This window comes from Eleutherodactylus coqui, unplaced genomic scaffold, assembly GCF_035609145.1.
Source record: "Eleutherodactylus coqui strain aEleCoq1 unplaced genomic scaffold, aEleCoq1.hap1 HAP1_SCAFFOLD_320, whole genome shotgun sequence".
Lineage (NCBI taxonomy): Eukaryota > Metazoa > Chordata > Amphibia > Anura > Eleutherodactylidae > Eleutherodactylus > Eleutherodactylus coqui.
In genome coordinates this window covers 22,435-50,308 of record NW_027102507.1, presented here as the reverse complement: position 1 = coordinate 50,308, position 27,874 = coordinate 22,435, and the positions used below count along the sequence as shown (strand labels likewise).

At 48.0% G+C, this 27,874-nt stretch overlaps 10 non-coding genes across 10 annotated transcripts; all 10 read right to left on the bottom strand.

Annotated features, from left to right (window-relative positions):
- Positions 1 to 141: 141 nt before the first annotated feature.
- Positions 142 to 332, bottom strand: LOC136604155 (U2 spliceosomal RNA). Its single transcript, XR_010789702.1, has one exon. It is a non-coding gene; the product is annotated as a U2 spliceosomal RNA (small nuclear RNA).
- A 2,615-nt stretch (positions 333 to 2,947) lies between these two features.
- LOC136604152 (U2 spliceosomal RNA) lies at positions 2,948 to 3,138 on the bottom strand. Its single transcript, XR_010789700.1, has one exon. It is a non-coding gene; the product is annotated as a U2 spliceosomal RNA (small nuclear RNA).
- A 2,615-nt stretch (positions 3,139 to 5,753) lies between these two features.
- LOC136604151 (U2 spliceosomal RNA) lies at positions 5,754 to 5,944 on the bottom strand. The gene has a single exon (XR_010789699.1). It is a non-coding gene; the product is annotated as a U2 spliceosomal RNA (small nuclear RNA).
- A 2,600-nt stretch (positions 5,945 to 8,544) lies between these two features.
- Positions 8,545 to 8,735, bottom strand: LOC136604150 (U2 spliceosomal RNA). The gene has a single exon (XR_010789698.1). It is a non-coding gene; the product is annotated as a U2 spliceosomal RNA (small nuclear RNA).
- A 2,618-nt stretch (positions 8,736 to 11,353) lies between these two features.
- Positions 11,354 to 11,544, bottom strand: LOC136604149 (U2 spliceosomal RNA). The gene has a single exon (XR_010789697.1). It is a non-coding gene; the product is annotated as a U2 spliceosomal RNA (small nuclear RNA).
- A 2,616-nt stretch (positions 11,545 to 14,160) lies between these two features.
- On the bottom strand, positions 14,161 to 14,351 carry LOC136604148 (U2 spliceosomal RNA). The gene has a single exon (XR_010789696.1). It is a non-coding gene; the product is annotated as a U2 spliceosomal RNA (small nuclear RNA).
- A 2,619-nt stretch (positions 14,352 to 16,970) lies between these two features.
- On the bottom strand, positions 16,971 to 17,161 carry LOC136604147 (U2 spliceosomal RNA). Its single transcript, XR_010789695.1, has one exon. It is a non-coding gene; the product is annotated as a U2 spliceosomal RNA (small nuclear RNA).
- Positions 17,162 to 19,769: 2,608 nt separating this feature from the next.
- On the bottom strand, positions 19,770 to 19,960 carry LOC136604180 (U2 spliceosomal RNA). The gene has a single exon (XR_010789725.1). It is a non-coding gene; the product is annotated as a U2 spliceosomal RNA (small nuclear RNA).
- A 2,597-nt stretch (positions 19,961 to 22,557) lies between these two features.
- LOC136604146 (U2 spliceosomal RNA) lies at positions 22,558 to 22,748 on the bottom strand. The gene has a single exon (XR_010789694.1). It is a non-coding gene; the product is annotated as a U2 spliceosomal RNA (small nuclear RNA).
- Positions 22,749 to 25,369: 2,621 nt separating this feature from the next.
- Positions 25,370 to 25,560, bottom strand: LOC136604179 (U2 spliceosomal RNA). The gene has a single exon (XR_010789724.1). It is a non-coding gene; the product is annotated as a U2 spliceosomal RNA (small nuclear RNA).
- Between the last annotated feature and the right edge of the window lie 2,314 nt (positions 25,561 to 27,874).

The following is a 27,874-nucleotide window of genomic DNA, read 5'->3' as shown; positions in this document are numbered from 1 at the left end:
CTGCTCAGTGGATACAATTGCGAGCAGACGGGCTGAGTGTCAATCAAAGTGCTTGGGTGGTAGCAGCAGCCGCCGCCACAGCTGCGCTGCACCTCTTGCTCGTCGGTTTTGTTTTTCTGCTTTTGGAAACTGCTGTAGGAAAGGGGGTGCACCGGTCCTGGAGGTACTGCAATACCAGGTCAATGCGTGGAGTGGACAGAGCAAGCTCTTTTTCCAGCTCCCTGTTCTAAAAATCCATTTAATATATGGTCCCCAGATAGGGGACGTATCAGATATTAAACTGATAAGAACAGATACTACACTTGATCTTAGCCAAAAGGCCGAGAAGCGATAACCCGAAATGGGTTTCACCTGTAGCCCGGCCCGCCCAACTCCACTTCCAAGGCTTGAGGCAACACGCTCAGCCAGCACTCTGGGCGCACCCACAATGCACCCAGGCAGCTGGGAGAGCTATTAAAACTTTCCATAGCCCCGCCCCACGCCTTCTCAACCGCGCCCAGCCTCACACCCTCAGTCCTTCCTCTTGCACCGTGCTCACGCATCCTAGGCTTGCAGAGCCTGCTGCTGCTGCTACTGCAGGACTCGTCAGCTCCCTACAAAGGATGGTTAAGCCGGCGATGACACTAGAAGCAAGCACTAGTTTGTCTCTGAAGGTGCGTCGGTCGGTCGGTTGGAGGGATCTCTTCGGCCGGCCGCATTTCCAGTGGGGACGGATGGAAACTTTTAACCTAAAATAAGGGAAATTGGCTTCGGCCCCATAGGGCTTTATTGCCTTCCCCTGGGCCAGCATTAGTAGACCCTAGTAAGGAGAATATTAGAGCGGCATGGTCATCCGAAGAACTTAAAAACATACAGCAGGCCTTTTTTGCCCGCCCGCCATACATACATACATACATAACTACAGATTTTATATTTTTTTTTACATATATACATTATATATACACACACACACACACACACACACACACACACACACACACACACACACACACAATCTTAAATCTATCTTTAATCTATATCTACAAAATCTGTAATTTAGAAATAATCCATATCTATATTCTACATAATTAATAAAGATAGATAGATAGATAGATAGATAGATAGATAGATAGACTCACTCACATACATGCATACATACATACATACTGTATGCAATTGAGCCAGGTGTTTGGAAGGCTGACGATGTCACTCCTTTGTGATGTCATCAATTTAGAAGCATTAATACCGGGCTTGGCAGCCATTTCAGTCAGTCTCTGCTGCAGCTGGGAGACGGGAGATGGTCTTTATTTCCACCAAGAAGCTGCAGAACTACCGGTAACTGCATCATTTTTATTTTATTCAATATAGGTTTTATTGGTTTCATGGAGGGGGGGAAACTTTTGCCTTATCTCAAAGCAATGTAAAATTAACTTTGACAATGAAACTTAATAAATCAATTTCGAGTTGAACTATATCATGTTTGTCTGTGATATTTTATAAGGTCTACAAACAGGGGAATGAGGGGAGGGTAAGGGGGGGGTAGGTATCTATGACACGGGAGAAAGAAAAAATAAAACAAAAAGGGGGGGGGGGCGGGCTCCGGAATTGTTGTTTCTCTTTACGATTGTGGTTTAAACGTGTTACTCACATGTCCCTGTCTGTAACCACTTGGTAAATAGGGGTGAGCTCCGGGCATCTATCCATATCGCCCAGGTGTGATACAATTTATCATAGCCTGACGGCTCATCTGGAAGCCTCATTCTCTCCATACGCTCTATTTCGTGGATCATTGCTATTTTTAGTGGAGTGCATTTTTTATGCAGCACACAAGGGGGAGACAGCGGCCTACCAAAATCGAGTTGGCTGCTGCTGTGGCTTTCTTTTTTTAAAAAAAAGGTAGGTTCCGTTCTTCCATGGTGAGGAATAGGCAGGGAGGTTCGGTTTTTGCCAGCTGGGGAATGCTTATAGGCAAGGCCTTATCCCTGGTGGTGCGTGTAACGTCAGACCACGTTTTAGACATGCAGCAGCAGCATTCAGTCAGTGGCTGACAAACGAGCTCCATGCAAGTTTACATTAAACAGACACATTTCTTTCTTTACTGTATTGACTGCGGTCTGTAATCGAGCGGTTGAACTGTTTCTGTGTCCATGCATTGAATAAAGCAATACATCCTTGTAAAGTAGGCGTCCGTTCGTTGGAGTTCTTTGCTCCCCGAGTGTTGCTCCATCTCTAAACGTTGGCCTGGATCTTCATGGACGAATACTGCCCATCCCACGTGGAGCGTGTATCTCAGCCCGCGTGGAGTGCTGCAGTCCAATGAGGTATTCCGTGCTACATAGCAAGCCTTGGGCCTGTGTGATTGGGGGTCCGCTGCTGTCTGTCCACTCTGAAGCGCGCATCCGGGGCCGGCCGCTTTTCGACTACCAGCGACTGCAGGTCACACACACAGGCTGGTTGGAATGGCCTAGCATTATCCTGATCCGGAGGTGTAACTTGAAGCTGCGGGGCCCCAGTACAAAGTCTGGAACTGGGCCCCCAAACTATAAAGCGTCATTGATAGCATTGGTTTACAATGTGGGGAAGAGAGACTTTATGGGCCCCCTAGGGCTCCGGGCCCCCTGCACATACACCCATGACCCGAATACGTGGAGCATACAGACGCAGGCTGCCAGGATACGCTGTGCCTGCCCGATGTTTCCAACTTGGCTATTAGCGCAGCGGTAGGTACGAACTATAGAGTGCGGCTGCCATATGAACTGGTGTGTGTGTGTGTGTGTGTTTTGCTTCCAGTTGTACCTGTGCTGTGCACACTCTGGCAGACGCAGCTGCTCAGTGGATACAATGTTGCGAGCAGACGGGCTGAGTGTCAATCAAAGTGCTTGGGTGGTAGCAGCAGCCGCCGCCACAGCTGCGCTGCACCTCTTGCTCGTCGGTTTTGTTTTTCTGCTTTTGGAAACTGCTGTAGGAAAGGGGGTGCACCGGTCCTGGAGGTACTGCAATACCAGGTCAATGCGTGGAGTGGACAGAGCAAGCTCTTTTTCCAGCTCCCTGTTCTAAAAATCCATTTAATATATGGTCCCCAGATAGGGGACGTATCAGATATTAAACTGATAAGAACAGATACTACACTTGATCTTAGCCAAAAGGCCGAGAAGCGATAACCCGAAATGGGTTTCACCTGTAGCCCGGCCCGCCCAACTCCACTTCCAAGGCTTGAGGCAACACGCTCAGCCAGCACTCTGGGCGCACCCACAATGCACCCAGGCAGCTGGGAGAGCTATTAAAACTTTCCATAGCCCCGCCCCACGCCTTCTCAACCGCGCCCAGCCTCACACCCTCAGTCCTTCCTCTTGCACCGTGCTCACGCATCCTAGGCTTGCAGAGCCTGCTGCTGCTGCTACTGCAGGACTCGTCAGCTCCCTACAAAGGATGGTTAAGCCGGCGATGACACTAGAAGCAAGCACTAGTTTGTCTCTGAAGGTGCGTCGGTCGGTCGGTTGGAGGGATCTCTTCGGCCGGCCGCATTTCCAGTGGGGACGGATGGAAACTTTTAACCTAAAATAAGGGAAATTGGCTTCGGCCCCATAGGGCTTTATTGCCTTCCCCTGGGCCAGCATTAGTAGACCCTAGTAAGGAGAATATTAGAGCGGCATGGTCATCCGAAGAACTTAAAAACATACAGCAGGCCTTTTTTGCCCGCCCGCCATACATACATACATACATAACTACAGATTTTATATTTTTTTTTACATATATACATTATATATACACACACACACACACACACACACACACACACACACACACACACACACACACAATCTTAAATCTATCTTTAATCTATATCTACAAAATCTGTAATTTAGAAATAATCCATATCTATATTCTACATAATTAATAAAGATAGATAGATAGATAGATAGATAGATAGATAGATAGACTCACTCACATACATGCATACATACATACATACTGTATGCAATTGAGCCAGGTGTTTGGAAGGCTGACGATGTCACTCCTTTGTGATGTCATCAATTTAGAAGCATTAATACCGGGCTTGGCAGCCATTTCAGTCAGTCTCTGCTGCAGCTGGGAGACGGGAGATGGTCTTTATTTCCACCAAGAAGCTGCAGAACTACCGGTAACTGCATCATTTTTATTTTATTCAATATAGGTTTTATTGGTTTCATGGAGGGGGGGAAACTTTTGCCTTATCTCAAAGCAATGTAAAATTAACTTTGACAATGAAACTTAATAAATCAATTTCGAGTTGAACTATATCATGTTTGTCTGTGATATTTTATAAGGTCTACAAACAGGGGAATGAGGGGAGGGTAAGGGGGGGGTAGGTATCTATGACACGGGAGAAAGAAAAAATAAAACAAAAAGGGGGGGGGGGCGGGCTCCGGAATTGTTGTTTCTCTTTACGATTGTGGTTTAAACGTGTTACTCACATGTCCCTGTCTGTAACCACTTGGTAAATAGGGGTGAGCTCCGGGCATCTATCCATATCGCCCAGGTGTGATACAATTTATCATAGCCTGACGGCTCATCTGGAAGCCTCATTCTCTCCATACGCTCTATTTCGTGGATCATTGCTATTTTTAGTGGAGTGCATTTTTTATGCAGCACACAAGGGGGAGACAGCGGCCTACCAAAATCGAGTTGGCTGCTGCTGTGGCTTTCTTTTTTTAAAAAAAAGGTAGGTTCCGTTCTTCCATGGTGAGGAATAGGCAGGGAGGTTCGGTTTTTGCCAGCTGGGGAATGCTTATAGGCAAGGCCTTATCCCTGGTGGTGCGTGTAACGTCAGACCACGTTTTAGACATGCAGCAGCAGCATTCAGTCAGTGGCTGACAAACGAGCTCCATGCAAGTTTACATTAAACAGACACATTTCTTTCTTTACTGTATTGACTGCGGTCTGTAATCGAGCGGTTGAACTGTTTCTGTGTCCATGCATTGAATAAAGCAATACATCCTTGTAAAGTAGGCGTCCGTTCGTTGGAGTTCTTTGCTCCCCGAGTGTTGCTCCATCTCTAAACGTTGGCCTGGATCTTCATGGACGAATACTGCCCATCCCACGTGGAGCGTGTATCTCAGCCCGCGTGGAGTGCTGCAGTCCAATGAGGTATTCCGTGCTACATAGCAAGCCTTGGGCCTGTGTGATTGGGGGTCCGCTGCTGTCTGTCCACTCTGAAGCGCGCATCCGGGGCCGGCCGCTTTTCGACTACCAGCGACTGCAGGTCACACACACAGGCTGGTTGGAATGGCCTAGCATTATCCTGATCCGGAGGTGTAACTTGAAGCTGCGGGGCCCCAGTACAAAGTCTGGAACTGGGCCCCCAAACTATAAAGCGTCATTGATAGCATTGGTTTACAATGTGGGGAAGAGAGACTTTATGGGCCCCCTAGGGCTCCGGGCCCCCTGCACATACACCCATGACCCGAATACGTGGAGCATACAGACGCAGGCTGCCAGGATACGCTGTGCCTGCCCGATGTTTCCAACTTGGCTATTAGCGCAGCGGTAGGTACGAACTATAGAGTGCGGCTGCCATATGAACTGGTGTGTGTGTGTGTGTGTGTTTTGCTTCCAGTTGTACCTGTGCTGTGCACACTCTGGCAGACGCAGCTGCTCAGTGGATACAATGTTGCGAGCAGACGGGCTGAGTGTCAATCAAAGTGCTTGGGTGGTAGCAGCAGCCGCCGCCACAGCTGCGCTGCACCTCTTGCTCGTCGGTTTTGTTTTTCTGCTTTTGGAAACTGCTGTAGGAAAGGGGGTGCACCGGTCCTGGAGGTACTGCAATACCAGGTCAATGCGTGGAGTGGACAGAGCAAGCTCTTTTTCCAGCTCCCTGTTCTAAAAATCCATTTAATATATGGTCCCCAGATAGGGGACGTATCAGATATTAAACTGATAAGAACAGATACTACACTTGATCTTAGCCAAAAGGCCGAGAAGCGATAACCCGAAATGGGTTTCACCTGTAGCCCGGCCCGCCCAACTCCACTTCCAAGGCTTGAGGCAACACGCTCAGCCAGCACTCTGGGCGCACCCACAATGCACCCAGGCAGCTGGGAGAGCTATTAAAACTTTCCATAGCCCCGCCCCACGCCTTCTCAACCGCGCCCAGCCTCACACCCTCAGTCCTTCCTCTTGCACCGTGCTCACGCATCCTAGGCTTGCAGAGCCTGCTGCTGCTGCTACTGCAGGACTCGTCAGCTCCCTACAAAGGATGGTTAAGCCGGCGATGACACTAGAAGCAAGCACTAGTTTGTCTCTGAAGGTGCGTCGGTCGGTCGGTTGGAGGGATCTCTTCGGCCGGCCGCATTTCCAGTGGGGACGGATGGAAACTTTTAACCTAAAATAAGGGAAATTGGCTTCGGCCCCATAGGGCTTTATTGCCTTCCCCTGGGCCAGCATTAGTAGACCCTAGTAAGGAGAATATTAGAGCGGCATGGTCATCCGAAGAACTTAAAAACATACAGCAGGCCTTTTTTGCCCGCCCGCCATACATACATACATACATAACTACAGATTTTATATTTTTTTTTACATATATACATTATATATACACACACACACACACACACACACACACACACACACACACACACACAATCTTAAATCTATCTTTAATCTATATCTACAAAATCTGTAATTTAGAAATAATCCATATCTATATTCTACATAATTAATAAAGATAGATAGATAGATAGATAGATAGATAGATAGATAGACTCACTCACATACATGCATACATACATACATACTGTATGCAATTGAGCCAGGTGTTTGGAAGGCTGACGATGTCACTCCTTTGTGATGTCATCAATTTAGAAGCATTAATACCGGGCTTGGCAGCCATTTCAGTCAGTCTCTGCTGCAGCTGGGAGACGGGAGATGGTCTTTATTTCCACCAAGAAGCTGCAGAACTACCGGTAACTGCATCATTTTTATTTTATTCAATATAGGTTTTATTGGTTTCATGGAGGGGGGGAAACTTTTGCCTTATCTCAAAGCAATGTAAAATTAACTTTGACAATGAAACTTAATAAATCAATTTCGAGTTGAACTATATCATGTTTGTCTGTGATATTTTATAAGGTCTACAAACAGGGGAATGAGGGGAGGGTAAGGGGGGGGTAGGTATCTATGACACGGGAGAAAGAAAAAATAAAACAAAAAGGGGGGGGGGGCGGGCTCCGGAATTGTTGTTTCTCTTTACGATTGTGGTTTAAACGTGTTACTCACATGTCCCTGTCTGTAACCACTTGGTAAATAGGGGTGAGCTCCGGGCATCTATCCATATCGCCCAGGTGTGATACAATTTATCATAGCCTGACGGCTCATCTGGAAGCCTCATTCTCTCCATACGCTCTATTTCGTGGATCATTGCTATTTTTAGTGGAGTGCATTTTTTATGCAGCACACAAGGGGGAGACAGCGGCCTACCAAAATCGAGTTGGCTGCTGCTGTGGCTTTCTTTTTTTAAAAAAAAGGTAGGTTCCGTTCTTCCATGGTGAGGAATAGGCAGGGAGGTTCGGTTTTTGCCAGCTGGGGAATGCTTATAGGCAAGGCCTTATCCCTGGTGGTGCGTGTAACGTCAGACCACGTTTTAGACATGCAGCAGCAGCATTCAGTCAGTGGCTGACAAACGAGCTCCATGCAAGTTTACATTAAACAGACACATTTCTTTCTTTATGACTGCGGTCTGTAATCGAGCGGTTGAACTGTTTCTGTGTCCATGCATTGAATAAAGCAATACATCCTTGTAAAGTAGGCGTCCGTTCGTTGGAGTTCTTTGCTCCCCGAGTGTTGCTCCATCTCTAAACGTTGGCCTGGATCTTCATGGACGAATACTGCCCATCCCACGTGGAGCGTGTATCTCAGCCCGCGTGGAGTGCTGCAGTCCAATGAGGTATTCCGTGCTACATAGCAAGCCTTGGGCCTGTGTGATTGGGGGTCCGCTGCTGTCTGTCCACTCTGAAGCGCGCATCCGGGGCCGGCCGCTTTTCGACTACCAGCGACTGCAGGTCACACACACAGGCTGGTTGGAATGGCCTAGCATTATCCTGATCCGGAGGTGTAACTTGAAGCTGCGGGGCCCCAGTACAAAGTCTGGAACTGGGCCCCCAAACTATAAAGCGTCATTGATAGCATTGGTTTACAATGTGGGGAAGAGAGACTTTATGGGCCCCCTAGGGCTCCGGGCCCCCTGCACATACACCCATGACCCGAATACGTGGAGCATACAGACGCAGGCTGCCAGGATACGCTGTGCCTGCCCGATGTTTCCAACTTGGCTATTAGCGCAGCGGTAGGTACGAACTATAGAGTGCGGCTGCCATATGTGGTGTGTGTGTGTGTGTGTGTTTTGCTTCCAGTTGTACCTGTGCTGTGCACACTCTGGCAGACGCAGCTGCTCAGTGGATACAATGTTGCGAGCAGACGGGCTGAGTGTCAATCAAAGTGCTTGGGTGGTAGCAGCAGCCGCCGCCACAGCTGCGCTGCACCTCTTGCTCGTCGGTTTTGTTTTTCTGCTTTTGGAAACTGCTGTAGGAAAGGGGGTGCACCGGTCCTGGAGGTACTGCAATACCAGGTCAATGCGTGGAGTGGACAGAGCAAGCTCTTTTTCCAGCTCCCTGTTCTAAAAATCCATTTAATATATGGTCCCCAGATAGGGGACGTATCAGATATTAAACTGATAAGAACAGATACTACACTTGATCTTAGCCAAAAGGCCGAGAAGCGATAACCCGAAATGGGTTTCACCTGTAGCCCGGCCCGCCCAACTCCACTTCCAAGGCTTGAGGCAACACGCTCAGCCAGCACTCTGGGCGCACCCACAATGCACCCAGGCAGCTGGGAGAGCTATTAAAACTTTCCATAGCCCCGCCCCACGCCTTCTCAACCGCGCCCAGCCTCACACCCTCAGTCCTTCCTCTTGCACCGTGCTCACGCATCCTAGGCTTGCAGAGCCTGCTGCTGCTGCTACTGCAGGACTCGTCAGCTCCCTACAAAGGATGGTTAAGCCGGCGATGACACTAGAAGCAAGCACTAGTTTGTCTCTGAAGGTGCGTCGGTCGGTCGGTTGGAGGGATCTCTTCGGCCGGCCGCATTTCCAGTGGGGACGGATGGAAACTTTTAACCTAAAATAAGGGAAATTGGCTTCGGCCCCATAGGGCTTTATTGCCTTCCCCTGGGCCAGCATTAGTAGACCCTAGTAAGGAGAATATTAGAGCGGCATGGTCATCCGAAGAACTTAAAAACATACAGCAGGCCTTTTTTGCCCGCCCGCCATACATACATACATACATAACTACAGATTTTATATTTTTTTTTACATATATACATTATATATACACACACACACACACACACACACACACACACACACACACACACACACACACACAATCTTAAATCTATCTTTAATCTATATCTACAAAATCTGTAATTTAGAAATAATCCATATCTATATTCTACATAATTAATAAAGATAGATAGATAGATAGATAGATAGATAGATAGATAGACTCACTCACATACATGCATACATACATACATACTGTATGCAATTGAGCCAGGTGTTTGGAAGGCTGACGATGTCACTCCTTTGTGATGTCATCAATTTAGAAGCATTAATACCGGGCTTGGCAGCCATTTCAGTCAGTCTCTGCTGCAGCTGGGAGACGGGAGATGGTCTTTATTTCCACCAAGAAGCTGCAGAACTACCGGTAACTGCATCATTTTTATTTTATTCAATATAGGTTTTATTGGTTTCATGGAGGGGGGGAAACTTTTGCCTTATCTCAAAGCAATGTAAAATTAACTTTGACAATGAAACTTAATAAATCAATTTCGAGTTGAACTATATCATGTTTGTCTGTGATATTTTATAAGGTCTACAAACAGGGGAATGAGGGGAGGGTAAGGGGGGGGTAGGTATCTATGACACGGGAGAAAGAAAAAATAAAACAAAAAGGGGGGGGGGGGCGGGCTCCGGAATTGTTGTTTCTCTTTACGATTGTGGTTTAAACGTGTTACTCACATGTCCCTGTCTGTAACCACTTGGTAAATAGGGGTGAGCTCCGGGCATCTATCCATATCGCCCAGGTGTGATACAATTTATCATAGCCTGACGGCTCATCTGGAAGCCTCATTCTCTCCATACGCTCTATTTCGTGGATCATTGCTATTTTTAGTGGAGTGCATTTTTTATGCAGCACACAAGGGGGAGACAGCGGCCTACCAAAATCGAGTTGGCTGCTGCTGTGGCTTTCTTTTTTTAAAAAAAAGGTAGGTTCCGTTCTTCCATGGTGAGGAATAGGCAGGGAGGTTCGGTTTTTGCCAGCTGGGGAATGCTTATAGGCAAGGCCTTATCCCTGGTGGTGCGTGTAACGTCAGACCACGTTTTAGACATGCAGCAGCAGCATTCAGTCAGTGGCTGACAAACGAGCTCCATGCAAGTTTACATTAAACAGACACATTTCTTTCTTTACTGTATTGACTGCGGTCTGTAATCGAGCGGTTGAACTGTTTCTGTGTCCATGCATTGAATAAAGCAATACATCCTTGTAAAGTAGGCGTCCGTTCGTTGGAGTTCTTTGCTCCCCGAGTGTTGCTCCATCTCTAAACGTTGGCCTGGATCTTCATGGACGAATACTGCCCATCCCACGTGGAGCGTGTATCTCAGCCCGCGTGGAGTGCTGCAGTCCAATGAGGTATTCCGTGCTACATAGCAAGCCTTGGGCCTGTGTGATTGGGGGTCCGCTGCTGTCTGTCCACTCTGAAGCGCGCATCCGGGGCCGGCCGCTTTTCGACTACCAGCGACTGCAGGTCACACACACAGGCTGGTTGGAATGGCCTAGCATTATCCTGATCCGGAGGTGTAACTTGAAGCTGCGGGGCCCCAGTACAAAGTCTGGAACTGGGCCCCCAAACTATAAAGCGTCATTGATAGCATTGGTTTACAATGTGGGGAAGAGAGACTTTATGGGCCCCCTAGGGCTCCGGGCCCCCTGCACATACACCCATGACCCGAATACGTGGAGCATACAGACGCAGGCTGCCAGGATACGCTGTGCCTGCCCGATGTTTCCAACTTGGCTATTAGCGCAGCGGTAGGTACGAACTATAGAGTGCGGCTGCCATATGAACTGGTGTGTGTGTGTGTGTGTGTTTTGCTTCCAGTTGTACCTGTGCTGTGCACACTCTGGCAGACGCAGCTGCTCAGTGGATACAATGTTGCGAGCAGACGGGCTGAGTGTCAATCAAAGTGCTTGGGTGGTAGCAGCAGCCGCCGCCACAGCTGCGCTGCACCTCTTGCTCGTCGGTTTTGTTTTTCTGCTTTTGGAAACTGCTGTAGGAAAGGGGGTGCACCGGTCCTGGAGGTACTGCAATACCAGGTCAATGCGTGGAGTGGACAGAGCAAGCTCTTTTTCCAGCTCCCTGTTCTAAAAATCCATTTAATATATGGTCCCCAGATAGGGGACGTATCAGATATTAAACTGATAAGAACAGATACTACACTTGATCTTAGCCAAAAGGCCGAGAAGCGATAACCCGAAATGGGTTTCACCTGTAGCCCGGCCCGCCCAACTCCACTTCCAAGGCTTGAGGCAACACGCTCAGCCAGCACTCTGGGCGCACCCACAATGCACCCAGGCAGCTGGGAGAGCTATTAAAACTTTCCATAGCCCCGCCCCACGCCTTCTCAACCGCGCCCAGCCTCACACCCTCAGTCCTTCCTCTTGCACCGTGCTCACGCATCCTAGGCTTGCAGAGCCTGCTGCTGCTGCTACTGCAGGACTCGTCAGCTCCCTACAAAGGATGGTTAAGCCGGCGATGACACTAGAAGCAAGCACTAGTTTGTCTCTGAAGGTGCGTCGGTCGGTCGGTTGGAGGGATCTCTTCGGCCGGCCGCATTTCCAGTGGGGACGGATGGAAACTTTTAACCTAAAATAAGGGAAATTGGCTTCGGCCCCATAGGGCTTTATTGCCTTCCCCTGGGCCAGCATTAGTAGACCCTAGTAAGGAGAATATTAGAGCGGCATGGTCATCCGAAGAACTTAAAAACATACAGCAGGCCTTTTTTGCCCGCCCGCCATACATACATACATACATAACTACAGATTTTATATTTTTTTTTACATATATACATTATATATACACACACACACACACACACACACACACACACACACACACACACACACACACACATCTTAAATCTATCTTTAATCTATATCTACAAAATCTGTAATTTAGAAATAATCCATATCTATATTCTACATAATTAATAAAGATAGATAGATAGATAGATAGATAGATAGATAGATAGACTCACTCACATACATGCATACATACATACATACTGTATGCAATTGAGCCAGGTGTTTGGAAGGCTGACGATGTCACTCCTTTGTGATGTCATCAATTTAGAAGCATTAATACCGGGCTTGGCAGCCATTTCAGTCAGTCTCTGCTGCAGCTGGGAGACGGGAGATGGTCTTTATTTCCACCAAGAAGCTGCAGAACTACCGGTAACTGCATCATTTTTATTTTATTCAATATAGGTTTTATTGGTTTCATGGAGGGGGGGAAACTTTTGCCTTATCTCAAAGCAATGTAAAATTAACTTTGACAATGAAACTTAATAAATCAATTTCGAGTTGAACTATATCATGTTTGTCTGTGATATTTTATAAGGTCTACAAACAGGGGAATGAGGGGAGGGTAAGGGGGGGGTAGGTATCTATGACACGGGAGAAAGAAAAAATAAAACAAAAAGGGGGGGGGGGCGGGCTCCGGAATTGTTGTTTCTCTTTACGATTGTGGTTTAAACGTGTTACTCACATGTCCCTGTCTGTAACCACTTGGTAAATAGGGGTGAGCTCCGGGCATCTATCCATATCGCCCAGGTGTGATACAATTTATCATAGCCTGACGGCTCATCTGGAAGCCTCATTCTCTCCATACGCTCTATTTCGTGGATCATTGCTATTTTTAGTGGAGTGCATTTTTTATGCAGCACACAAGGGGGAGACAGCGGCCTACCAAAATCGAGTTGGCTGCTGCTGTGGCTTTCTTTTTTTAAAAAAAAGGTAGGTTCCGTTCTTCCATGGTGAGGAATAGGCAGGGAGGTTCGGTTTTTGCCAGCTGGGGAATGCTTATAGGCAAGGCCTTATCCCTGGTGGTGCGTGTAACGTCAGACCACGTTTTAGACATGCAGCAGCAGCATTCAGTCAGTGGCTGACAAACGAGCTCCATGCAAGTTTACATTAAACAGACACATTTCTTTCTTTACTGTATTGACTGCGGTCTGTAATCGAGCGGTTGAACTGTTTCTGTGTCCATGCATTGAATAAAGCAATACATCCTTGTAAAGTAGGCGTCCGTTCGTTGGAGTTCTTTGCTCCCCGAGTGTTGCTCCATCTCTAAACGTTGGCCTGGATCTTCATGGACGAATACTGCCCATCCCACGTGGAGCGTGTATCTCAGCCCGCGTGGAGTGCTGCAGTCCAATGAGGTATTCCGTGCTACATAGCAAGCCTTGGGCCTGTGTGATTGGGGGTCCGCTGCTGTCTGTCCACTCTGAAGCGCGCATCCGGGGCCGGCCGCTTTTCGACTACCAGCGACTGCAGGTCACACACACAGGCTGGTTGGAATGGCCTAGCATTATCCTGATCCGGAGGTGTAACTTGAAGCTGCGGGGCCCCAGTACAAAGTCTGGAACTGGGCCCCCAAACTATAAAGCGTCATTGATAGCATTGGTTTACAATGTGGGGAAGAGAGACTTTATGGGCCCCCTAGGGCTCCGGGCCCCCTGCACATACACCCATGACCCGAATACGTGGAGCATACAGACGCAGGCTGCCAGGATACGCTGTGCCTGCCCGATGTTTCCAACTTGGCTATTAGCGCAGCGGTAGGTACGAACTATAGAGTGCGGCTGCCATATGAACTGGTGTGTGTGTGTGTGTGTGTTTTGCTTCCAGTTGTACCTGTGCTGTGCACACTCTGGCAGACGCAGCTGCTCAGTGGATACAATGTTGCGAGCAGACGGGCTGAGTGTCAATCAAAGTGCTTGGGTGGTAGCAGCAGCCGCCGCCACAGCTGCGCTGCACCTCTTGCTCGTCGGTTTTGTTTTTCTGCTTTTGGAAACTGCTGTAGGAAAGGGGGTGCACCGGTCCTGGAGGTACTGCAATACCAGGTCAATGCGTGGAGTGGACAGAGCAAGCTCTTTTTCCAGCTCCCTGTTCTAAAAATCCATTTAATATATGGTCCCCAGATAGGGGACGTATCAGATATTAAACTGATAAGAACAGATACTACACTTGATCTTAGCCAAAAGGCCGAGAAGCGATAACCCGAAATGGGTTTCACCTGTAGCCCGGCCCGCCCAACTCCACTTCCAAGGCTTGAGGCAACACGCTCAGCCAGCACTCTGGGCGCACCCACAATGCACCCAGGCAGCTGGGAGAGCTATTAAAACTTTCCATAGCCCCGCCCCACGCCTTCTCAACCGCGCCCAGCCTCACACCCTCAGTCCTTCCTCTTGCACCGTGCTCACGCATCCTAGGCTTGCAGAGCCTGCTGCTGCTGCTACTGCAGGACTCGTCAGCTCCCTACAAAGGATGGTTAAGCCGGCGATGACACTAGAAGCAAGCACTAGTTTGTCTCTGAAGGTGCGTCGGTCGGTCGGTTGGAGGGATCTCTTCGGCCGGCCGCATTTCCAGTGGGGACGGATGGAAACTTTTAACCTAAAATAAGGGAAATTGGCTTCGGCCCCATAGGGCTTTATTGCCTTCCCCTGGGCCAGCATTAGTAGACCCTAGTAAGGAGAATATTAGAGCGGCATGGTCATCCGAAGAACTTAAAAACATACAGCAGGCCTTTTTTGCCCGCCCGCCATACATACATACATACATAACTACAGATTTTATATTTTTTTTTACATATATACATTATATATACACACACACACACACACACACACACACACACACACACACACACACACACACACACAATCTTAAATCTATCTTTAATCTATATCTACAAAATCTGTAATTTAGAAATAATCCATATCTATATTCTACATAATTAATAAAGATAGATAGATAGATAGATAGATAGATAGATAGATAGACTCACTCACATACATGCATACATACATACATACTGTATGCAATTGAGCCAGGTGTTTGGAAGGCTGACGATGTCACTCCTTTGTGATGTCATCAATTTAGAAGCATTAATACCGGGCTTGGCAGCCATTTCAGTCAGTCTCTGCTGCAGCTGGGAGACGGGAGATGGTCTTTATTTCCACCAAGAAGCTGCAGAACTACCGGTAACTGCATCATTTTTATTTTATTCAATATAGGTTTTATTGGTTTCATGGAGGGGGGGAAACTTTTGCCTTATCTCAAAGCAATGTAAAATTAACTTTGACAATGAAACTTAATAAATCAATTTCGAGTTGAACTATATCATGTTTGTCTGTGATATTTTATAAGGTCTACAAACAGGGGAATGAGGGGAGGGTAAGGGGGGGGTAGGTATCTATGACACGGGAGAAAGAAAAAATAAAACAAAAAGGGGGGGGGGGCGGGCTCCGGAATTGTTGTTTCTCTTTACGATTGTGGTTTAAACGTGTTACTCACATGTCCCTGTCTGTAACCACTTGGTAAATAGGGGTGAGCTCCGGGCATCTATCCATATCGCCCAGGTGTGATACAATTTATCATAGCCTGACGGCTCATCTGGAAGCCTCATTCTCTCCATACGCTCTATTTCGTGGATCATTGCTATTTTTAGTGGAGTGCATTTTTTATGCAGCACACAAGGGGGAGACAGCGGCCTACCAAAATCGAGTTGGCTGCTGCTGTGGCTTTCTTTTTTTAAAAAAAAGGTAGGTTCCGTTCTTCCATGGTGAGGAATAGGCAGGGAGGTTCGGTTTTTGCCAGCTGGGGAATGCTTATAGGCAAGGCCTTATCCCTGGTGGTGCGTGTAACGTCAGACCACGTTTTAGACATGCAGCAGCAGCATTCAGTCAGTGGCTGACAAACGAGCTCCATGCAAGTTTACATTAAACAGACACATTTCTTTCTTTACTGTATTGACTGCGGTCTGTAATCGAGCGGTTGAACTGTTTCTGTGTCCATGCATTGAATAAAGCAATACATCCTTGTAAAGTAGGCGTCCGTTCGTTGGAGTTCTTTGCTCCCCGAGTGTTGCTCCATCTCTAAACGTTGGCCTGGATCTTCATGGACGAATACTGCCCATCCCACGTGGAGCGTGTATCTCAGCCCGCGTGGAGTGCTGCAGTCCAATGAGGTATTCCGTGCTACATAGCAAGCCTTGGGCCTGTGTGATTGGGGGTCCGCTGCTGTCTGTCCACTCTGAAGCGCGCATCCGGGGCCGGCCGCTTTTCGACTACCAGCGACTGCAGGTCACACACACAGGCTGGTTGGAATGGCCTAGCATTATCCTGATCCGGAGGTGTAACTTGAAGCTGCGGGGCCCCAGTACAAAGTCTGGAACTGGGCCCCCAAACTATAAAGCGTCATTGATAGCATTGGTTTACAATGTGGGGAAGAGAGACTTTATGGGCCCCCTAGGGCTCCGGGCCCCCTGCACATACACCCATGACCCGAATACGTGGAGCATACAGACGCAGGCTGCCAGGATACGCTGTGCCTGCCCGATGTTTCCAACTTGGCTATTAGCGCAGCGGTAGGTACGAACTATAGAGTGCGGCTGCCATATGAACTGGTGTGTGTGTGTGTGTGTGTTTTGCTTCCAGTTGTACCTGTGCTGTGCACACTCTGGCAGACGCAGCTGCTCAGTGGATACAATGTTGCGAGCAGACGGGCTGAGTGTCAATCAAAGTGCTTGGGTGGTAGCAGCAGCCGCCGCCACAGCTGCGCTGCACCTCTTGCTCGTCGGTTTTGTTTTTCTGCTTTTGGAAACTGCTGTAGGAAAGGGGGTGCACCGGTCCTGGAGGTACTGCAATACCAGGTCAATGCGTGGAGTGGACAGAGCAAGCTCTTTTTCCAGCTCCCTGTTCTAAAAATCCATTTAATATATGGTCCCCAGATAGGGGACGTATCAGATATTAAACTGATAAGAACAGATACTACACTTGATCTTAGCCAAAAGGCCGAGAAGCGATAACCCGAAATGGGTTTCACCTGTAGCCCGGCCCGCCCAACTCCACTTCCAAGGCTTGAGGCAACACGCTCAGCCAGCACTCTGGGCGCACCCACAATGCACCCAGGCAGCTGGGAGAGCTATTAAAACTTTCCATAGCCCCGCCCCACGCCTTCTCAACCGCGCCCAGCCTCACACCCTCAGTCCTTCCTCTTGCACCGTGCTCACGCATCCTAGGCTTGCAGAGCCTGCTGCTGCTGCTACTGCAGGACTCGTCAGCTCCCTACAAAGGATGGTTAAGCCGGCGATGACACTAGAAGCAAGCACTAGTTTGTCTCTGAAGGTGCGTCGGTCGGTCGGTTGGAGGGATCTCTTCGGCCGGCCGCATTTCCAGTGGGGACGGATGGAAACTTTTAACCTAAAATAAGGGAAATTGGCTTCGGCCCCATAGGGCTTTATTGCCTTCCCCTGGGCCAGCATTAGTAGACCCTAGTAAGGAGAATATTAGAGCGGCATGGTCATCCGAAGAACTTAAAAACATACAGCAGGCCTTTTTTGCCCGCCCGCCATACATACATACATACATAACTACAGATTTTATATTTTTTTTTACATATATACATTATATATACACACACACACACACACACACACACACACACACACACACACACACACAATCTTAAATCTATCTTTAATCTATATCTACAAAATCTGTAATTTAGAAATAATCCATATCTATATTCTACATAATTAATAAAGATAGATAGATAGATAGATAGATAGATAGATAGACTCACTCACATACATGCATACATACATACATACTGTATGCAATTGAGCCAGGTGTTTGGAAGGCTGACGATGTCACTCCTTTGTGATGTCATCAATTTAGAAGCATTAATACCGGGCTTGGCAGCCATTTCAGTCAGTCTCTGCTGCAGCTGGGAGACGGGAGATGGTCTTTATTTCCACCAAGAAGCTGCAGAACTACCGGTAACTGCATCATTTTTATTTTATTCAATATAGGTTTTATTGGTTTCATGGAGGGGGGGAAACTTTTGCCTTATCTCAAAGCAATGTAAAATTAACTTTGACAATGAAACTTAATAAATCAATTTCGAGTTGAACTATATCATGTTTGTCTGTGATATTTTATAAGGTCTACAAACAGGGGAATGAGGGGAGGGTAAGGGGGGGGTAGGTATCTATGACACGGGAGAAAGAAAAAATAAAACAAAAAGGGGGGGGGGGGCGGGCTCCGGAATTGTTGTTTCTCTTTACGATTGTGGTTTAAACGTGTTACTCACATGTCCCTGTCTGTAACCACTTGGTAAATAGGGGTGAGCTCCGGGCATCTATCCATATCGCCCAGGTGTGATACAATTTATCATAGCCTGACGGCTCATCTGGAAGCCTCATTCTCTCCATACGCTCTATTTCGTGGATCATTGCTATTTTTAGTGGAGTGCATTTTTTATGCAGCACACAAGGGGGAGACAGCGGCCTACCAAAATCGAGTTGGCTGCTGCTGTGGCTTTCTTTTTTTAAAAAAAAGGTAGGTTCCGTTCTTCCATGGTGAGGAATAGGCAGGGAGGTTCGGTTTTTGCCAGCTGGGGAATGCTTATAGGCAAGGCCTTATCCCTGGTGGTGCGTGTAACGTCAGACCACGTTTTAGACATGCAGCAGCAGCATTCAGTCAGTGGCTGACAAACGAGCTCCATGCAAGTTTACATTAAACAGACACATTTCTTTCTTTACTGTATTGACTGCGGTCTGTAATCGAGCGGTTGAACTGTTTCTGTGTCCATGCATTGAATAAAGCAATACATCCTTGTAAAGTAGGCGTCCGTTCGTTGGAGTTCTTTGCTCCCCGAGTGTTGCTCCATCTCTAAACGTTGGCCTGGATCTTCATGGACGAATACTGCCCATCCCACGTGGAGCGTGTATCTCAGCCCGCGTGGAGTGCTGCAGTCCAATGAGGTATTCCGTGCTACATAGCAAGCCTTGGGCCTGTGTGATTGGGGGTCCGCTGCTGTCTGTCCACTCTGAAGCGCGCATCCGGGGCCGGCCGCTTTTCGACTACCAGCGACTGCAGGTCACACACACAGGCTGGTTGGAATGGCCTAGCATTATCCTGATCCGGAGGTGTAACTTGAAGCTGCGGGGCCCCAGTACAAAGTCTGGAACTGGGCCCCCAAACTATAAAGCGTCATTGATAGCATTGGTTTACAATGTGGGGAAGAGAGACTTTATGGGCCCCCTAGGGCTCCGGGCCCCCTGCACATACACCCATGACCCGAATACGTGGAGCATACAGACGCAGGCTGCCAGGATACGCTGTGCCTGCCCGATGTTTCCAACTTGGCTATTAGCGCAGCGGTAGGTACGAACTATAGAGTGCGGCTGCCATATGAACTGGTGTGTGTGTGTGTGTGTGTTTTGCTTCCAGTTGTACCTGTGCTGTGCACACTCTGGCAGACGCAGCTGCTCAGTGGATACAATGTTGCGAGCAGACGGGCTGAGTGTCAATCAAAGTGCTTGGGTGGTAGCAGCAGCCGCCGCCACAGCTGCGCTGCACCTCTTGCTCGTCGGTTTTGTTTTTCTGCTTTTGGAAACTGCTGTAGGAAAGGGGGTGCACCGGTCCTGGAGGTACTGCAATACCAGGTCAATGCGTGGAGTGGACAGAGCAAGCTCTTTTTCCAGCACCCTGTTCTAAAAATCCATTTAATATATGGTCCCCAGATAGGGGACGTATCAGATATTAAACTGATAAGAACAGATACTACACTTGATCTTAGCCAAAAGGCCGAGAAGCGATAACCCGAAATGGGTTTCACCTGTAGCCCGGCCCGCCCAACTCCACTTCCAAGGCTTGAGGCAACACGCTCAGCCAGCACTCTGGGCGCACCCACAATGCACCCAGGCAGCTGGGAGAGCTATTAAAACTTTCCATAGCCCCGCCCCACGCCTTCTCAACCGCGCCCAGCCTCACACCCTCAGTCCTTCCTCTTGCACCGTGCTCACGCATCCTAGGCTTGCAGAGCCTGCTGCTGCTGCTACTGCAGGACTCGTCAGCTCCCTACAAAGGATGGTTAAGCCGGCGATGACACTAGAAGCAAGCACTAGTTTGTCTCTGAAGGTGCGTCGGTCGGTCGGTTGGAGGGATCTCTTCGGCCGGCCGCATTTCCAGTGGGGACGGATGGAAACTTTTAACCTAAAATAAGGGAAATTGGCTTCGGCCCCATAGGGCTTTATTGCCTTCCCCTGGGCCAGCATTAGTAGACCCTAGTAAGGAGAATATTAGAGCGGCATGGTCATCCGAAGAACTTAAAAACATACAGCAGGCCTTTTTTGCCCGCCCGCCATACATACATACATACATAACTACAGATTTTATATTTTTTTTTACATATATACATTATATATACACACACACACACACACACACACACACACACACACACACACAATCTTAAATCTATCTTTAATCTATATCTACAAAATCTGTAATTTAGAAATAATCCATATCTATATTCTACATAATTAATAAAGATAGATAGATAGATAGATAGATAGATAGACTCACTCACATACATGCATACATACATACATACTGTATGCAATTGAGCCAGGTGTTTGGAAGGCTGACGATGTCACTCCTTTGTGATGTCATCAATTTAGAAGCATTAATACCGGGCTTGGCAGCCATTTCAGTCAGTCTCTGCTGCAGCTGGGAGACGGGAGATGGTCTTTATTTCCACCAAGAAGCTGCAGAACTACCGGTAACTGCATCATTTTTATTTTATTCAATATAGGTTTTATTGGTTTCATGGAGGGGGGGAAACTTTTGCCTTATCTCAAAGCAATGTAAAATTAACTTTGACAATGAAACTTAATAAATCAATTTCGAGTTGAACTATATCATGTTTGTCTGTGATATTTTATAAGGTCTACAAACAGGGGAATGAGGGGAGGGTAAGGGGGGGGTAGGTATCTATGACACGGGAGAAAGAAAAAATAAAACAAAAAGGGGGGGGGGGCGGGCTCCGGAATTGTTGTTTCTCTTTACGATTGTGGTTTAAACGTGTTACTCACATGTCCCTGTCTGTAACCACTTGGTAAATAGGGGTGAGCTCCGGGCATCTATCCATATCGCCCAGGTGTGATACAATTTATCATAGCCTGACGGCTCATCTGGAAGCCTCATTCTCTCCATACGCTCTATTTCGTGGATCATTGCTATTTTTAGTGGAGTGCATTTTTTATGCAGCACACAAGGGGGAGACAGCGGCCTACCAAAATCGAGTTGGCTGCTGCTGTGGCTTTCTTTTTTTAAAAAAAAGGTAGGTTCCGTTCTTCCATGGTGAGGAATAGGCAGGGAGGTTCGGTTTTTGCCAGCTGGGGAATGCTTATAGGCAAGGCCTTATCCCTGGTGGTGCGTGTAACGTCAGACCACGTTTTAGACATGCAGCAGCAGCATTCAGTCAGTGGCTGACAAACGAGCTCCATGCAAGTTTACATTAAACAGACACATTTCTTTCTTTACTGTATTGACTGCGGTCTGTAATCGAGCGGTTGAACTGTTTCTGTGTCCATGCATTGAATAAAGCAATACATCCTTGTAAAGTAGACGTCCGTTCGTTGGAGTTCTTTGCTCCCCGAGTGTTGCTCCATCTCTAAACGTTGGCCTGGATCTTCATGGACGAATACTGCCCATCCCACGTGGAGCGTGTATCTCAGCCCGCGTGGAGTGCTGCAGTCCAATGAGGTATTCCGTGCTACATAGCAAGCCTTGGGCCTGTGTGATTGGGGGTCCGCTGCTGTCTGTCCACTCTGAAGCGCGCATCCGGGGCCGGCCGCTTTTCGACTACCAGCGACTGCAGGTCACACACACAGGCTGGTTGGAATGGCCTAGCATTATCCTGATCCGGAGGTGTAACTTGAAGCTGCGGGGCCCCAGTACAAAGTCTGGAACTGGGCCCCCAAACTATAAAGCGTCATTGATAGCATTGGTTTACAATGTGGGGAAGAGAGACTTTATGGGCCCCCTAGGGCTCCGGGCCCCCTGCACATACACCCATGACCCGAATACGTGGAGCATACAGACGCAGGCTGCCAGGATACGCTGTGCCTGCCCGATGTTTCCAACTTGGCTATTAGCGCAGCGGTAGGTACGAACTATAGAGTGCGGCTGCCATATGAACTGGTGTGTGTGTGTGTGTGTGTTTTGCTTCCAGTTGTACCTGTGCTGTGCACACTCTGGCAGACGCAGCTGCTCAGTGGATACAATGTTGCGAGCAGACGGGCTGAGTGTCAATCAAAGTGCTTGGGTGGTAGCAGCAGCCGCCGCCACAGCTGCGCTGCACCTCTTGCTCGTCGGTTTTGTTTTTCTGCTTTTGGAAACTGCTGTAGGAAAGGGGGTGCACCGGTCCTGGAGGTACTGCAATACCAGGTCAATGCGTGGAGTGGACAGAGCAAGCTCTTTTTCCAGCTCCCTGTTCTAAAAATCCATTTAATATATGGTCCCCAGATAGGGGACGTATCAGATATTAAACTGATAAGAACAGATACTACACTTGATCTTAGCCAAAAGGCCGAGAAGCGATAACCCGAAATGGGTTTCACCTGTAGCCCGGCCCGCCCAACTCCACTTCCAAGGCTTGAGGCAACACGCTCAGCCAGCACTCTGGGCGCACCCACAATGCACCCAGGCAGCTGGGAGAGCTATTAAAACTTTCCATAGCCCCGCCCCACGCCTTCTCAACCGCGCCCAGCCTCACACCCTCAGTCCTTCCTCTTGCACCGTGCTCACGCATCCTAGGCTTGCAGAGCCTGCTGCTGCTGCTACTGCAGGACTCGTCAGCTCCCTACAAAGGATGGTTAAGCCGGCGATGACACTAGAAGCAAGCACTAGTTTGTCTCTGAAGGTGCGTCGGTCGGTCGGTTGGAGGGATCTCTTCGGCCGGCCGCATTTCCAGTGGGGACGGATGGAAACTTTTAACCTAAAATAAGGGAAATTGGCTTCGGCCCCATAGGGCTTTATTGCCTTCCCCTGGGCCAGCATTAGTAGACCCTAGTAAGGAGAATATTAGAGCGGCATGGTCATCCGAAGAACTTAAAAACATACAGCAGGCCTTTTTTGCCCGCCCGCCATACATACATACATACATAACTACAGATTTTATATTTTTTTTTACATATATACATTATATATACACACACACACACACACACACACACACACACACACACACACACACACACACACACACAATCTTAAATCTATCTTTAATCTATATCTACAAAATCTGTAATTTAGAAATAATCCATATCTATATTCTACATAATTAATAAAGATAGATAGATAGATAGATAGATAGATAGATAGATAGACTCACTCACATACATGCATACATACATACATACTGTATGCAATTGAGCCAGGTGTTTGGAAGGCTGACGATGTCACTCCTTTGTGATGTCATCAATTTAGAAGCATTAATACCGGGCTTGGCAGCCATTTCAGTCAGTCTCTGCTGCAGCTGGGAGACGGGAGATGGTCTTTATTTCCACCAAGAAGCTGCAGAACTACCGGTAACTGCATCATTTTTATTTTATTCAATATAGGTTTTATTGGTTTCATGGAGGGGGGGAAACTTTTGCCTTATCTCAAAGCAATGTAAAATTAACTTTGACAATGAAACTTAATAAATCAATTTCGAGTTGAACTATATCATGTTTGTCTGTGATATTTTATAAGGTCTACAAACAGGGGAATGAGGGGAGGGTAAGGGGGGGGTAGGTATCTATGACACGGGAGAAAGAAAAAATAAAACAAAAAGGGGGGGGGGGCGGGCTCCGGAATTGTTGTTTCTCTTTACGATTGTGGTTTAAACGTGTTACTCACATGTCCCTGTCTGTAACCACTTGGTAAATAGGGGTGAGCTCCGGGCATCTATCCATATCGCCCAGGTGTGATACAATTTATCATAGCCTGACGGCTCATCTGGAAGCCTCATTCTCTCCATACGCTCTATTTCGTGGATCATTGCTATTTTTAGTGGAGTGCATTTTTTATGCAGCACACAAGGGGGAGACAGCGGCCTACCAAAATCGAGTTGGCTGCTGCTGTGGCTTTCTTTTTTTAAAAAAAAGGTAGGTTCCGTTCTTCCATGGTGAGGAATAGGCAGGGAGGTTCGGTTTTTGCCAGCTGGGGAATGCTTATAGGCAAGGCCTTATCCCTGGTGGTGCGTGTAACGTCAGACCACGTTTTAGACATGCAGCAGCAGCATTCAGTCAGTGGCTGACAAACGAGCTCCATGCAAGTTTACATTAAACAGACACATTTCTTTCTTTACTGTATTGACTGCGGTCTGTAATCGAGCGGTTGAACTGTTTCTGTGTCCATGCATTGAATAAAGCAATACATCCTTGTAAAGTAGGCGTCCGTTCGTTGGAGTTCTTTGCTCCCCGAGTGTTGCTCCATCTCTAAACGTTGGCCTGGATCTTCATGGACGAATACTGCCCATCCCACGTGGAGCGTGTATCTCAGCCCGCGTGGAGTGCTGCAGTCCAATGAGGTATTCCGTGCTACATAGCAAGCCTTGGGCCTGTGTGATTGGGGGTCCGCTGCTGTCTGTCCACTCTGAAGCGCGCATCCGGGGCCGGCCGCTTTTCGACTACCAGCGACTGCAGGTCACACACACAGGCTGGTTGGAATGGCCTAGCATTATCCTGATCCGGAGGTGTAACTTGAAGCTGCGGGGCCCCAGTACAAAGTCTGGAACTGGGCCCCCAAACTATAAAGCGTCATTGATAGCATTGGTTTACAATGTGGGGAAGAGAGACTTTATGGGCCCCCTAGGGCTCCGGGCCCCCTGCACATACACCCATGACCCGAATACGTGGAGCATACAGACGCAGGCTGCCAGGATACGCTGTGCCTGCCCGATGTTTCCAACTTGGCTATTAGCGCAGCGGTAGGTACGAACTATAGAGTGCGGCTGCCATATGAACTGGTGTGTGTGTGTGTGTGTGTTTTGCTTCCAGTTGTACCTGTGCTGTGCACACTCTGGCAGACGCAGCTGCTCAGTGGATACAATGTTGCGAGCAGACGGGCTGAGTGTCAATCAAAGTGCTTGGGTGGTAGCAGCAGCCGCCGCCACAGCTGCGCTGCACCTCTTGCTCGTCGGTTTTGTTTTTCTGCTTTTGGAAACTGCTGTAGGAAAGGGGGTGCACCGGTCCTGGAGGTACTGCAATACCAGGTCAATGCGTGGAGTGGACAGAGCAAGCTCTTTTTCCAGCACCCTGTTCTAAAAATCCATTTAATATATGGTCCCCAGATAGGGGACGTATCAGATATTAAACTGATAAGAACAGATACTACACTTGATCTTAGCCAAAAGGCCGAGAAGCGATAACCCGAAATGGGTTTCACCTGTAGCCCGGCCCGCCCAACTCCACTTCCAAGGCTTGAGGCAACACGCTCAGCCAGCACTCTGGGCGCACCCACAATGCACCCAGGCAGCTGGGAGAGCTATTAAAACTTTCCATAGCCCCGCCCCACGCCTTCTCAACCGCGCCCAGCCTCACACCCTCAGTCCTTCCTCTTGCACCGTGCTCACGCATCCTAGGCTTGCAGAGCCTGCTGCTGCTGCTACTGCAGGACTCGTCAGCTCCCTACAAAGGATGGTTAAGCCGGCGATGACACTAGAAGCAAGCACTAGTTTGTCTCTGAAGGTGCGTCGGTCGGTCGGTTGGAGGGATCTCTTCGGCCGGCCGCATTTCCAGTGGGGACGGATGGAAACTTTTAACCTAAAATAAGGGAAATTGGCTTCGGCCCCATAGGGCTTTATTGCCTTCCCCTGGGCCAGCATTAGTAGACCCTAGTAAGGAGAATATTAGAGCGGCATGGTCATCCGAAGAACTTAAAAACATACAGCAGGCCTTTTTTGCCCGCCCGCCATACATACATACATACATAACTACAGATTTTATATTTTTTTTTACATATATACATTATATATACACACACACACACACACACACACACACACACACACACACAATCTTAAATCTATCTTTAATCTATATCTACAAAATCTGTAATTTAGAAATAATCCATATCTATATTCTACATAATTAATAAAGATAGATAGATAGATAGATAGATAGATAGACTCACTCACATACATGCATACATACATACATACTGTATGCAATTGAGCCAGGTGTTTGGAAGGCTGACGATGTCACTCCTTTGTGATGTCATCAATTTAGAAGCATTAATACCGGGCTTGGCAGCCATTTCAGTCAGTCTCTGCTGCAGCTGGGAGACGGGAGATGGTCTTTATTTCCACCAAGAAGCTGCAGAACTACCGGTAACTGCATCATTTTTATTTTATTCAATATAGGTTTTATTGGTTTCATGGAGGGGGGGAAACTTTTGCCTTATCTCAAAGCAATGTAAAATTAACTTTGACAATGAAACTTAATAAATCAATTTCGAGTTGAACTATATCATGTTTGTCTGTGATATTTTATAAGGTCTACAAACAGGGGAATGAGGGGAGGGTAAGGGGGGGGTAGGTATCTATGACACGGGAGAAAGAAAAAATAAAACAAAAAGGGGGGGGGGGCGGGCTCCGGAATTGTTGTTTCTCTTTACGATTGTGGTTTAAACGTGTTACTCACATGTCCCTGTCTGTAACCACTTGGTAAATAGGGGTGAGCTCCGGGCATCTATCCATATCGCCCAGGTGTGATACAATTTATCATAGCCTGACGGCTCATCTGGAAGCCTCATTCTCTCCATACGCTCTATTTCGTGGATCATTGCTATTTTTAGTGGAGTGCATTTTTTATGCAGCACACAAGGGGGAGACAGCGGCCTACCAAAATCGAGTTGGCTGCTGCTGTGGCTTTCTTTTTTTAAAAAAAAGGTAGGTTCCGTTCTTCCATGGTGAGGAATAGGCAGGGAGGTTCGGTTTTTGCCAGCTGGGGAATGCTTATAGGCAAGGCCTTATCCCTGGTGGTGCGTGTAACGTCAGACCACGTTTTAGACATGCAGCAGCAGCATTCAGTCAGTGGCTGACAAACGAGCTCCATGCAAGTTTACATTAAACAGACACATTTCTTTCTTTACTGTATTGACTGCGGTCTGTAATCGAGCGGTTGAACTGTTTCTGTGTCCATGCATTGAATAAAGCAATACATCCTTGTAAAGTAGACGTCCGTTCGTTGGAGTTCTTTGCTCCCCGAGTGTTGCTCCATCTCTAAACGTTGGCCTGGATCTTCATGGACGAATACTGCCCATCCCACGTGGAGCGTGTATCTCAGCCCGCGTGGAGTGCTGCAGTCCAATGAGGTATTCCGTGCTACATAGCAAGCCTTGGGCCTGTGTGATTGGGGGTCCGCTGCTGTCTGTCCACTCTGAAGCGCGCATCCGGGGCCGGCCGCTTTTCGACTACCAGCGACTGCAGGTCACACACACAGGCTGGTTGGAATGGCCTAGCATTATCCTGATCCGGAGGTGTAACTTGAAGCTGCGGGGCCCCAGTACAAAGTCTGGAACTGGGCCCCCAAACTATAAAGCGTCATTGATAGCATTGGTTTACAATGTGGGGAAGAGAGACTTTATGGGCCCCCTAGGGCTCCGGGCCCCCTGCACATACACCCATGACCCGAATACGTGGAGCATACAGACGCAGGCTGCCAGGATACGCTGTGCCTG